This window comes from Cygnus atratus, chromosome 26, assembly GCF_013377495.2.
Source record: "Cygnus atratus isolate AKBS03 ecotype Queensland, Australia chromosome 26, CAtr_DNAZoo_HiC_assembly, whole genome shotgun sequence".
Classification (NCBI taxonomy): domain Eukaryota; kingdom Metazoa; phylum Chordata; class Aves; order Anseriformes; family Anatidae; genus Cygnus; species Cygnus atratus.
In genome coordinates, this window is record NC_066387.1 from 1,603,062 (window position 1) to 1,616,102 (window position 13,041).

The 13,041-nt window shown below is 40.3% G+C and overlaps 1 protein-coding gene across 1 annotated transcript in view; it reads left to right on the top strand.

Moving 5' to 3' along the window:
* Positions 1 to 1,146: 1,146 nt before the first annotated feature.
* The window catches only part of COMP (cartilage oligomeric matrix protein), a 35,418-nt gene continuing 23,523 nt past the window's right edge, over positions 1,147 to 13,041 (top strand). Inside the window, exons 1-2 of the mRNA XM_035569754.1 lie at positions 1,147 to 1,382; positions 4,889 to 5,009. The gene's annotated coding sequence lies outside the window, so the exon portion shown is untranslated. The remainder of the gene's footprint in view (positions 1,383 to 4,888; positions 5,010 to 13,041) is intronic.

Below are 13,041 nucleotides of genomic sequence, written 5' to 3' on the forward strand. Positions count from 1 at the left end.
TGAATCAGTTGCCCTGAGGTGGCGGTGGATCATCCTGAGGGGGCAGATCGATTGCCCTGAGGGAGTGGATCACCCTGAGGTGGTGGATCAGTTGCCCTGAGGTGGCAGCAGATCTCCCTGAGGGACTGGATTGCCCTGAGGGAGCGGATCCATCGCCCTGAGGTGGCGGCCGATTGCCCTGAGGGAGCAGAACACTCTGAGGTGGTGGATTGATCATCCTGAGGTGGCAGCACGGCCCTGAGGGAGCAGATCAATCACCCTGAGGTGGTAGATCGCCCTGAGGGAGCGGATCAATACCCTGAGGTGGCAGATTGCCCTGAGGTGGCTGTGGATCACTGTGAGGTGGCTGCAGATTGCCCTGAGGGAGTGGATCGCCCTGAGGTGGCGGATCAATCGCCCTGAGGTGGTCAGCATCTTCTCCACGAAGGGCCCCAGGGCGGTTGCAGGGAGGAGAAGGGCTGTGCTGGCTGCCGGCCCTGGCAGAGGCAGCAGCTGCAGGGTGCAAAGCTGGGTGGTGCCCCCGGTGGTGCCACCAGGTTAACGTGAGGGGCCAGGGGCAGGTGTGGAGGCAGCCTGGGGCCTTCATCCCGTCCTTCATACCGCCTGAAACTGCTGCTGCAGTCTGCCTCATCCCTGTTTGAAAGGGGTGTGTGGCGTCTGCTACTGGAGGCACGGCCTGGGCAAGGGAGCTCTGCAGCGGCGTTAAGAGTTTTGAGACAGACGTGCTAATTAAGAAGGATTTGGTATTATGGTAATGCCTGCTCCAGCTGTAATACTTATTATGCCTGTGATACCTCATATTACTGTGTGATAGTCTGAAGGCTGAATTGGTACAAGATGAGTGGAGTGGGGTGGGCCATGAATGCTGTCTGGAAGATGAAGGACTGGGCTGCGCGGAGATGAGTAGTACATGCTTCAGTCCATAAATAAACAGCAAGTTTGGGATTTGGGTGCCCTCATTTCAACATTATTAGCACAAGCCAAAGCTCTTCTAAGATAATTCCTGAGTATTGTGAAAAGCATTGATATGAAAGGTTAAGATATTTAGTCCCTTTTCCCTAATAACACCTTCCACTCTAAGATGCAAATGTATGTCAGTATACAAGTATATAAGTAACTTCAATTTTGTTCTTGCTTTTGGTGTAGGGTAAAGCCTGGAATGGAAACAACGTACCAGATTTGCAGCTGTGAAGCTGAAAAGATCTAGATGAAGATTGAAAAGGATCTTTGTCCTAGGAAAATAGTGCACCAAGTACAGGAGGGGAAAATTAACAAGTAGAGAGAATGCAGGAGTCGTCACTTCTACATACAGTTTGTTTGAATTCATCTTTAGCTTTAAGCTTCTGTGAAGGAATAGACTCTACCAACAACTTATCATAAAGGTATCTTAATTCAGGATTCAGATTAAAAGAGGCTAATCAAACATACCACTAAAATCAAAAGATAGAATGGAAAATTGATTGTGGACTTATGACTGTCTCATCAGCTCTAATTTAATATGGTGACATCAAGATAAGTCAGCGTGTACTCACATGTAATTTCATCAGTGTTAAAAGACAGTTCAAATGTTGAGACTCGATTCCTGAAGTCAAAACGCAATTAAATTAGAACCCACATATAATCTTGTTGGAAAGCATCCATAGATAAACTGAATTGGTGCTTTCTTACAACAAACCAGAAACTAACTGTTAGAAAATAGAAAATCTGACTTGAAAATGAGAGCTAATCTGAAGAAGAAATTTATAAAACCGGGTAGGTTGTTTGGTATGAACACTTATTTAGGAATAAACAGAACACACTTGCAACGTCTGGACAGTTTACAAGAATCCTCAGAAGTTTTGGAAACCGATCAAAGTTTTGATGTGCTGCTGTATTTTTTTCCCTGTCCCCTACATAGTACAGAAAATAAGAATGCTTTTAAAGAGAAGTTATTTGGAGAAGTCACTGAAAATTGTAGATCCTGTACTGACTGTGCCATCAAAAGGTAAATTCGGCTTCTGATGGGGAAGCACCAGCGCCCGTTGGCTGTGTTTGCAGACAGGATCTTGCTGCTGTCTGAGGTGCTGAAGCCAGAGGGCTGTGAGGAGGTTCTGTAGATCCCCCACCCCACGGTATGTCCAGTTCCCTTGTTACACAAGTCAAAAATAAAACCACAGTGCATCAGGTGTGAGAAGACTGCAGTTCACATTGATATGTTTTGACAAGGGATCAAACTGGCAATTAGTTGTGGCCATTGGGCTCCTGGTTACTGTGTTCAAAAAAGGAAGACTGTAATTAGTCTTTACAGCAATACAGAGGAATGGCCTGGGGAAAGGATGCATTTGAATTTCACGACATTGCTTAATCATAGATCACTGCATGCTGGAAACTCTTTGTATTACTTTGGTATGCTTAACGATAAGTATGTATGCAGTTTATACTACAGTGCTTCCTTTACAATTTTTTTTTGTGTAAGCTATGCTTTGTGAAAATTTTATCTTTTAAATCTGGCCTAATGCAGAGATGGCCCTCTGACTGTGAAATTTCATTTAAAATATGAAATTTTAAAAGGTACAACTTCACAAAACCAGAACGCATTATCTGAGAATGATGGCGCTTCACCGTTTGTGTGCATGGTTAGGAGCTAGAATTCACAGGACGTGCTAAGCCGTAAGAAGCTGTCCAAGAGAATAGAATTCAATTTTGAAAAGGGTGTTTTCTGCTTGCTTGCGTGAGCTAGGAAGTTTAAGGTGACTATCTTGAAGAGGTGATAATAAAGGTTCCTAACGATTATAAGTGTAAAAGGGATGTGTACAGCAGTTTAGCTGTTGGTAGAAATAATGCATTCCTGACTCAAAATAATTGGCTGTGCCAGAGAATTTTCCTTTAAACTCATTTCCATTCCAAGACACACTGTCGCTGGGATTTGATAACATCCTCCAGTCAGGAGTGTTCAAGAGAAGTCTGAAATCAAGCTGTTATGAAAAGGAACGAACTGATTGGTCTCTGCAAACTCCAAGCCATGGAGATAGTGTTAGAAAGTGTCATGATGACGTGAAGGGTTCCGAGCCAATCAAATGGAGTGTGAGGAATCTGCAAAACTGCTATTTCAAATGCCAGAGTCAGCTAAAAAAAAAACAAGTATTTTTATCCTGGGATAAAACAATTCAGGTTAGGGGAAAATAAACAGGAAGTGGAGATCAGGTGTTCTAGACAAAGAATGCTTAAGGAATGCCTGCACATTACACATCTGATGGTGATGTCTATGTAATAATAAGTACCACGGTTGTGCAATATGTTAACATATTTTACGATGAGAAATACAATCAGTTAATTTATTATGCAATTTTTATCACTTTACTTTCTGCTCTGCCACATCTGCACATCTGCATTTTAACATCTCCACCATTTTTGTTTAATGTGCAGGTAACTCATGTTGTTTTAAAAGTCCTTAATTTTCTCTATTTTTCTTGTTTTTTTTTTTTTTGCCTCTTTTCTAAATAAATCTTTAAATGAAAATCCCATGCAGTTTTACCTAGATTATCTAGCCTGAGTGATAGGAAATGGAAAAGCAAAGAGTACCTGTAGGTTGTTTCTTTGTTGTTTTGTTTTGTTTTAAATAAAACTGTTCCCCTGTCAGAGTATACTGAGAATATTACAGTAGAAAAGCATCTTGAAAGAGAAAATCTTAATAAAAAAAAAATCACAAAAAAAATGCAGCAACAAAGCACGAATCTTTGAAGGGTACGAATTAGCTATTCCATTGCAGATGTTACAGTTCTGCCTAGTTACCACAAGAGGGACACAGAGGAAAGCTAACATAGCACAGGAAAAAAAAATCACAAGAGCTTCATGCAGGTTCATAGCAACATACGTTTTGCCTTTGTTTAGAAGGATCTTCTGGGATCATAACATTTCTATTGCTTCCTTCATCCCAAATAATCTTTAAAAAGCTTCATAGACCTTAGAAAATGTGATAATAAGCATTAATAGCTAAAATGGATCTTTTCCCAGAACTTCATAATCTTTCCTCAGCTTTTTCCTATTGGAATGTCTGTAGCAGTGTTGGGACAGGGAGTGGTTGGGCTGGCTGTGTTTTTGTTCCATCTCTAGCTATTGGACCAACAAATATTGCAGCATTTACTAGGCATGTGGGCAAGAAGGCTATGGAGCCATTTTTGTTTATTTCTATTTAATTTTCACAAATTAATGGGTGATGATGCAAATGTTGTAAGATCAGAGCTCGTATAAATGCCTTCACGAAACAAAAGGACCATAAAACCCCTTTAAGTAAATATTGAAGGATTTATTGGACTACTGTGGAATGAAAAAGCACAGTCCTAATATGCACTAGATTGAAAGTAATGGAGCATGTGTATTTAAGGATCTGCAGGCTATTAATCCCTAATGTCAGTAAAGCTTCACTTCCAGCCACAGTGAGACAGAGGCATCACGAGCTGGGCAGGCTGCTTTATCTGAACAATAATACTGGAAGAAAGGGCTGTTCTGAGTAGGAGGGAAATAAAGACTTTTTTATTATTATAACTTTATGGACTTTAGTCCTTAATGCTTAAATTTGTATAACAAGTACTTTAACATCACATTACAAGATCTCTGTCAAGTGGCATTAAACTGAACAGTCATTTTTAAAAACCCCTTTAATGCACAGAGTGTTTTCACGAGCTAAAAGGACATCAGAGAAGTATTAGTGTGTAAATGAAAAAATTTCTCTAAGGTGTCAGAAATCTAAGTGCACCAGTAAATGCAGCCCAGCTTTGCTTTCAGGAGTACATGTAATGTAACATAGAAAACTCGTGGAAAAGTGTTGTAATTCATTATCAGTGGAATATGAACATTGTTATCCTTCAGCAAATTGTGTAATATTTCTGTTTTGACTGATTTACTGCAGGTTCAATTGCCCTGTGGCTATAAAAATATTCCTGAAGCAAGTCATGGATCAGTAGTTTAAAACAATGAAGGAAAAGGAGGAGAAGATCTTGACATTTCTTCTATGATCTTGAATGGAAAAGGTACTTGGATATTAAGGTGACGAGTGACCTTAAAAGATAATAGTATAATAATATATAATAATATATAATAATATATAATATATAATATAAATAATATATAATAATATATAATATATATAATATATAAGATAATAGATAATAATATGAAAGCCAGTAAATGAAACTAGCTATAAACTCTGTACTACAAACCACTTTTCTTTCACTAAGCTAAGTGAATACTAAAAAGCTAATAAACTGTGAAAAAGTAACTTGATATTAAAGTACTAGTTAAAAATACTTCAGTATAAAATTTATAACGCCTCCCTCCCCCCAAATGTATTACAATCCTTGGTACCTTCCACTCCTTGAAGACAGCTGAAGTTTGTGGTCATCCTAAACAATGCCACGTTAACACAGAATCTGAATGCAATGAATTAATGAAGGGGAAAAATCTTCTCAAGAACAGAGCTTCTGGCTTTTTGCAGTTTTTGTCTGCAAAAGTGCTAGGTGAAGTGAGGTACGTCTCTTTAAATGGCCACAGAAGTCAGATTGCTAGCAAAAAGGCATGGCTTTCAAAGTCCAAGGAAAAATTGCTGGAATTGATAGATATATTCAAGAAGACATTTGAGAGTATCTGTTGCTTATTAAGTCTGCCTTTTGTAGGAGTTATGGAAGAAACAGACTTGTTAAAAATACTCTGTTTCTAAAGGGGCATCACCATTTCTTTAAATGGGATTTCTTCAAAACAGATGTTGTTGTATCTCAGCTTAAAAACAAATTTTGAAGCTCTTGATTAACTACAAAGAGTGTACATGTTTCTTTGTTTTAATTTCTGGCAGTTATCCTAGGCAGATGGAGAAGCAGTGAGGTTATTTCGGTATAATGTAAAATCCAGTGCTTCACAAAGGGTTTTGATGTGTGTTTGAATCTTGTGGACCTTTGCGTCTCCCTCAGTTTTAGTGGAGAAAATAGAAGAGTGGTGAATTTTCAGGTTATCCCTGGTGTCTCATTTAAGTTTATAAATACTTTGAGATTTAGCAACAAGACTTCTGATGTGGTAACAGCTTGCTTTCTCCTCAAAGCATTACTGCTTTACAGACATGTTTTTAACTTTTAGGGAAGGTAACTTGCTTAGGGTTAAATGTGAGGTTGTTTTTTTGTAAAGATCATATTCAGAGAACAAGTTATTTGAAAAATGTTATGTTTTTTGAGTCCCAGCCTTTTTCTTTGTTAATTGTTTAAGTGAATAACATACTTGTATTCTCTACATATAAAGTAAATCCTTCCAAGTTAAACCTTCCTCCTGCTGTGGGTGAAGTCTGTTAATTTGGCACTTGTCTTAAAAATGAAATAATCTAAGCAATCCAATAACTAGGTGTGTTGCCCTTTGGGTTTTGTTGTGGGAGCGTCTAAAGTTTTGTTAAGGTTATACATGTAAGAACTTGTGTTTAGTCATATAATGTGGCTACATGACTTACATGAGAAGTTCACATTCCCATTGGCCTAAACACCTGAATTCAAAATGGTTCTTGTCCTGGAATACCAACCATCTAGTTTTCTGCTCTCCAGCTCCCAAGGATTATCACCTCTTTCTTTTTTAACCTCAGTTTCTTTTGATGCGAAGTGCAGACTTTGCCAACCAGGCCTCATCTTTCCACTGCAAATACTAAAGGTTCAGAATGAGTATAAAACATTCATACTGCATTAGCAGCTATAGGTAGGACAAGTAATATTAACAACTGCTTTTCCTTTATTTCTTGCCTGAAAAAAATAAAACAGATCTAGAACTGAGGGAGACCAAATATATTAGGTGTTGCAGTTTTCCCATGATGGAAGCCCTTCCACTAGAAACCTTGTCTTTCTGATGTCCTGGGGTGAGTGCAGGGCAAGAAGAGGTTGGGTGTTGAACCAGACTGGTTTCAGGATGGAGAAGCTTACTTGAAGTGGAAAGAATGTTTTCCTTGCAGAATCTTGTGGATTTGAGGAGGAACCAAGCCAGTACTGAGCACAGGTCATGAATGGTTACAGTGTAGCTGTGTAATGCCTTCCCAGAACTCATGAGTTCCTTGGAAATGTACCCAGGACACTGGCAGAATTTCATCAAACAGTATATGAAAAGATCAAGAGGACTGTGGGCTCCCCGATTTAGCAGTACTCCTGAGAGAGTGAACATTTCAGTTTATTATACTATCTGCTTCCTAAAACCGATGGGCTTAAGGTAGTGGATTTGCCTCTGCTTGCTTGAAACAAACTTTCCAAGTGTTGGATGGATGGTAAGGAGTGTTTCATAGAGCTCCTTTGCCTGCAGTTACTGTTTTCGTCTTTGCCTTGGGAGCAGCAGCGCCTTGTTGGCAACACCCTGGGACCTTCTGTGGACCCGATCCAATCTGCCCTCTACTAGGCTTTCGGCAGCACTTCCAAATTGAATGGAAAGATGCTGGAAAGGCTACCCAAAGAGAGAAGGAGTCCTTCTACCCTGTTCCCTCCAGTATCTTGCAGGCCAGCAATTATCAAGTGGTGCCATCTGAGATCACGCTGAAGAGACTGCAACGTGCTCTAATGCAAGTGGAGCTTGAATTCCTGGACCCTGAGCAAGGCCCATGGCAACTCTATGAATCCATTGTGGAGTCTGGAAACTGTGAACTGGGGCTGTTTTTAATATAAAAAGAATTATAAGGCATAATTTATGATCAAACAGAAGTTTTCAAACTGTTTCTCAGTTCTGATCCAGAAATCCTTGAGCCTTATGTCATGTGGAAGAAACCCAGGGCACAGAAACGTTTTATGCAGTTGATAACAAATGTTATTAAGAAAACAAAATGATGTTGAACTAGATCCTATGGTCTTTATTTAAGTTATAGTATGAAGACAGAGCAAAGGTGCTATGGGAAGCTTTCTGGCAAGTCAGTGACATTCCAATCTCAGAGAAGATACTAACATATTAGGCCACCTTCTTGGCAACAGGTTAGTATATGACTGCTGGAATAGCTGATTGCAAACAGGATCTGAAGAAGGTCTGCAGAGCAATAATTCTAAATAGCACTTTGGTAATGATGTCATTTAAACAAAAAAGTAATATTAAACATTGGGCAATGAATTCCTTTGGATCAAGAGCAACGCAGGGCCACTGGCCAAGATGCAGAAGAATTTCTACAGCAGGAGAAGTTGCACAGTATAATAAACAGCCTGAGGGAAGTCCAAAGCATGCAAGGTCAAGGATGGAAAAGCCGTATTAGAATGACTGAGGAGCAGCAGGATAAATGACCCAATATTTTCTATGAGCATGAACACTTACAAGGAGACAGAGGGAGGGAAGGAATTATAATTCTAGGCAAATAGTGCATTCATTTATGATCAGTCTATGTGTCTTGAAGTCAGAAGCTAAATCTTGGGCTAGCTGGAGCACTAGAACAATGTGAATGATTGCTGTGATCTCACACTGATCTTGAACTATTTGTTCTTCTTGGAGCACAAAGAGAATCCAGTTCTAGCCTGCGTCCACTTCCTCTCTACTGAGGAAGCAGAAAGGTTGAAATGAAACGAGGCACACTATTCTTGTGAACTCAACAAATTGATGAACATCAGGAAACATCAGAAAGAAGAAAAGCTTGTTATTATAGTTTGTTTTTTTTTTCTTTATAGGATGACCCATTGTGGATCTACACGTGGTTCTGATTTGAATTAACTCTTTACTAGCACATTCATATAGTTTTAAACAAATTCCAACTCAGTTCAGCTATGAATAGCTGAAGGCCTGGTCGGCCTCTGAAGAGGTTCCACAAGCCTCACTCCTTTTTTCCACATTATATCATTCGTTCCATGTTCCGCTAGAGGCCACCACAAACCTCATCTGAAAAAAGAAAGGGAGGGGGCACCTGCAGTACTAAATGGCAAAAGCTCCTGTTTTATAAGAAGCTTTAGAAGTGGAACTTGGATCTCCCTAGAACAACTCTTCCCGCTGTGTTAGGAGTAACTCCCAGATGTGACTTGAGGCCAGCAAATGATCTCAGGCTGTGAGATCAGATTTTGCTGAGTATACAGGGTTAGACATGTTCATTACTCTTTCCAAATCATCTCCTATCCAAACCATGATATTTGATTTCCTTGGGAAATATTGGCCTCCACAGTAGCCTTTACTGCGTTTGTGTATAGAGACTCACAGTTTCAACATTGTCTCCTGCCTCGCCAGTAGAAAGTTGCTTTTGTGATTGCTATTTATTCACCTGAGGCGTGGGGTTCCTGGAATTGTGTGTGCTTTCCTGGAAGAAGTGTTGAAGGGTGTAATGGCTTGTGCAGAAAGCATTCAAAGACTGAAACGATGTCAAGGAGAGACAAGGCAGCTGGAGTTTAGGAAGAGCTCTCAGATTCCACTCTCATGACAGGTATTTCTCTGGCCGTCATTGTCTCAGGAACTCAATGTTGCTTACACCCAAAGTGTTTTGGCGTGAATAAAGGTTAATGGAAGAAACTGACTGCTGTGCTAGCCAAAAGCAATTGGCCTTTATTGAAGGGAGCATTGCAAAAATACAGAGGATCGAACTTCTAGTTTCCACGTGGAATTAAAATTAGAGAAATTCTGTGACCATTACAATTGGATGAAATATGTGTCCTTGCAATCCTTGGATGGGGAAAGCTGTTTAAATGAAGCAAGGACTTATTCTGAATCTTTACCCAAACCTTGATACTGAAAAATATTGTGAAAAATGTTAGCTTTGCTTTTGTGACTGTTTTTCAGATTTGGGTGGGGTCAGCAAAAGGAATTGCCAGAAATCTCCAGAGCCAGTTCATTCCTGTGAGATTTCTGGTCTGATATTTTCTTGAAAACTCAAGAGGTTTGGATTAGTCTCCAAACTCCATCTTTCTGGAGAGCTTCCACCACTTCTGAGCCTGTGTACATGCATGCCATTTTTCCATTTCTCCGGGGGTGAAAAGAAAAACCAACCCATGGTCTGGATGATGTTGAATTTTCCTCTGAGGTTATAAATGATGTACAAAGGAGCACAATTTTCAAATAAGGCCAGTAATCTGTAATGTCTCAAAGCTCATGAAAATAGAATGTGCATGTGTGAAGAGATGTATTGGAAGATGAGCTGACGATATAGTGTGCAGGGAAAGGCATGTGTTTAGTAGCCAGTAGCTTCTTTGTCTGCACAATCAGTGGCATTGATGAAGCAAGCAGTTTCACAAATTTAACTGTTCGTTTTAAGGCTAATAGGCTTCTTGAATTGATTCTCTTGACTTGCACCTGCTAATACCTTTCTAGGTAGCGTGGACGAGGTAACACCGATATTCCCTTCAGCGTTGAGAGTGCTGCAGCTCGGATAACATTCTTGAGTCATACCTGTGTGCTTTCAGACCTCAGTGGGGAGATACTTCTGCATGAGAACAGCTGACTATTTAACATTGTTATCTAACGAAACGTGAATGAGGAGGGCTCAGCTGCCTGCATCTGTGCTATTATTTCTGTTTGAAAATTCATCTTCATATTGTATGAGATCTCTCTTTTGAAAAAGACAAAGTGATCCTGCTACTGAGGACGATACCTGTCCTTCCCCACCCCCAGAGCGTGGGCCGTGCGAACATCTTAGTCTATTCATATTTGTGACAGCTGTAATTATCTTCGACAGAAAGCCTATGGAACGCCTCAGGCATACACTGGAAGAGGGGACAGCAGCGTGGAGAATATACTGCCTTGTGATATAATGGGGTCTGTCTAGAAGACACTGGGCCTGTCATTCTCTCCTTGTCCTTAAGGAGCTGGTATTCTTTTGTGGTCAAGGTTTTGGGAACAAGTAACGAAGGCACAAAAGGCAGTTTCTAGGAAGAAGAGTTGTTCTTGCTTGTTCAAAATCTATCAAAAGTTTATTAATCAGTTGAGGTGGGGTATAAGCAAAAAAGATTGAGAGACAATGTTCTGCTCTACCACCATCATAAGAAGAATGATTTTTTTGTGGAATATTAGGGCTCTGCAATAATAACACCATTTTCTTTTTTTCATATTAAAGATCCTTGTTTTGTATAGGAAAATGAGGCCACTTTACTCTCACCAATCTGCTGGTGCTTCTTAAATCCCTCTATTCTTTGTGCCCTTGTAGTCATCCTGATTCCTTGGCAATTGAAGAAAGCACCTACACCTGAAGAATCTTTATTGTAATTCACAAAGGCTGTGTTTCCACACTGCCCTTGTGGAAGAAAAAGTCGTGTTTCTGTATGCAAGTATTAAGCTACTCATAATAAAACTGAATTTAAGTGCGTAGCCTCTTCCTGAGAAAAAGCGTGTTGTATTTAGTGATCAACTTCTTTTCTCCCTTTCTCTGATCCACCCACTATTCTGAAGAGTTGAGTTTGGAGAAAGCAATGGTCAGGCTTCTGACCTACTGCTTTCAGCGTCCCCATGGTTGGTGAAGATGTAAGGGCAATTAAGTTAATCCTATGTGATCTATCCTTTCTTCCTCTTTGTAAAAGAGAACTCTAATTTGCACCACTGAAAAAGTTTATGTCTCTTGCAAGAGCTGACTGCAGATGATATTTTTACTGGGTACCTTAACAGTGGTCTTTTAATCACTGGTGTCCCGAAAAGACCTGATTGCTTGGTGCTGGTTTTGCTTATTTACAGCTGTTAAATCACACTTGATATCATCCTTCTGGTTTTTGGTGGCTTTTTTTTTGTGTGTGGGTGTGTGTGGTGTTTCCTTTAAATATAAGGAGTAGAGCTAATTACTATGGTGAGGTTATTTGAAAAAGAGCGAAGGGGAAGAAAAAAAAAAAATGGGCCCTGTTGCAGGCAGTGAGAGGAAGTGTCAAGAGAGCTATCATTAATCTTGAATCAACACTTAGTAAAAAGCTACAGCTTTCTGCTGCATGTATCCAGGAGGCCTGAACAAATTTGCTTAATATAACTTCTGGCGTGGAAAGTTTCTTGACGTTCCCTTGAGATGTCCCCAGAAAGGACAGCTTTGTGGTCTGTCTGAACACCGTTAGTAGGACTCTTGGTCCAGCATGTTGGAAAAGGTAACTTACCACTTCATACTTCTGAGGCAGAATAAACTCTGAAGTTCAAATTTTCTCTGTGGGTCTTTGGGATGAGACCGTAGAAAGCACAGTTCTGTCTCCCGTGAATGGATGCTAACCATTCCTTGGCTCTCTCTGTAAAAAGTGTGGTTTTCTCTGGGGTCCCAAGCCAAATGTTTCCCTTTTTTTCCTGCTGTTCTGCACTCTGTTATATATTTGGCCGTGCTCTCTGTCCCAAAGGTGTCTATGTTCTGGTGGTATTAGGTATGAATAAATTGTCAAGTTCCTTGGGATCTTCCTTGCTGAAAGGCGCGATGGAAACTTGATCTTTTTTTGAAGCTGCATGGCAAAGGGCTAATGGCCTGTGCCAACTTGTGGCCAGTAAGCAGTAATTTGAGGACAGCGAATACTCATCTATGTAATACTTGTGTATATGATACAGAAATAGTATTATTCAGACACAGTGTGTGCGCTTATGTGTAGCTACTGAACTAATCACGTGCAGACAGCTCCAGGAACATATAAGAGTAGATTTCCAGGGCCCCTCAGGTTGAGTGTTCTGCCTGTGGAGGGGTCAATGCCAGATGTTTCTTTGAGTCAGTAAGTCTTGGGAGATGATCAAAAGCAAGTCACTGCTCCCTAAGACAGGTCCCTAGGCTATTAAAAAGTGTACGTGCTGTCTGCCCACCTACATGCGTGATCTCAGAGCCCTGAGCACTTCCAGTCCCTTCTGCAATGAGACAATTCCTGTTTACACTATTGCTGAAGACCCCTGGATTGCACAATAGGAAGGTTTGACCACGGAGATGGATTATATACATCATTTAGGGGAAAGGAAAAACCAGCCTGCTTAGAAGAGTTTTTGTTTTTAAGGTTTGCCATCCCTGAGAGTTTTGGGAAGTGACTTAGTGCACACTGAGCAACGAGTGAAAGCAATCAGTAAAACTGTGTTATTGTCATTATGACTCTGGGAGGTGTCTTTTAGTAGCAAAAACCAAAAAGGGAGACCACGGCCAAAGCAATTTTACTGAAAAAACTGCAT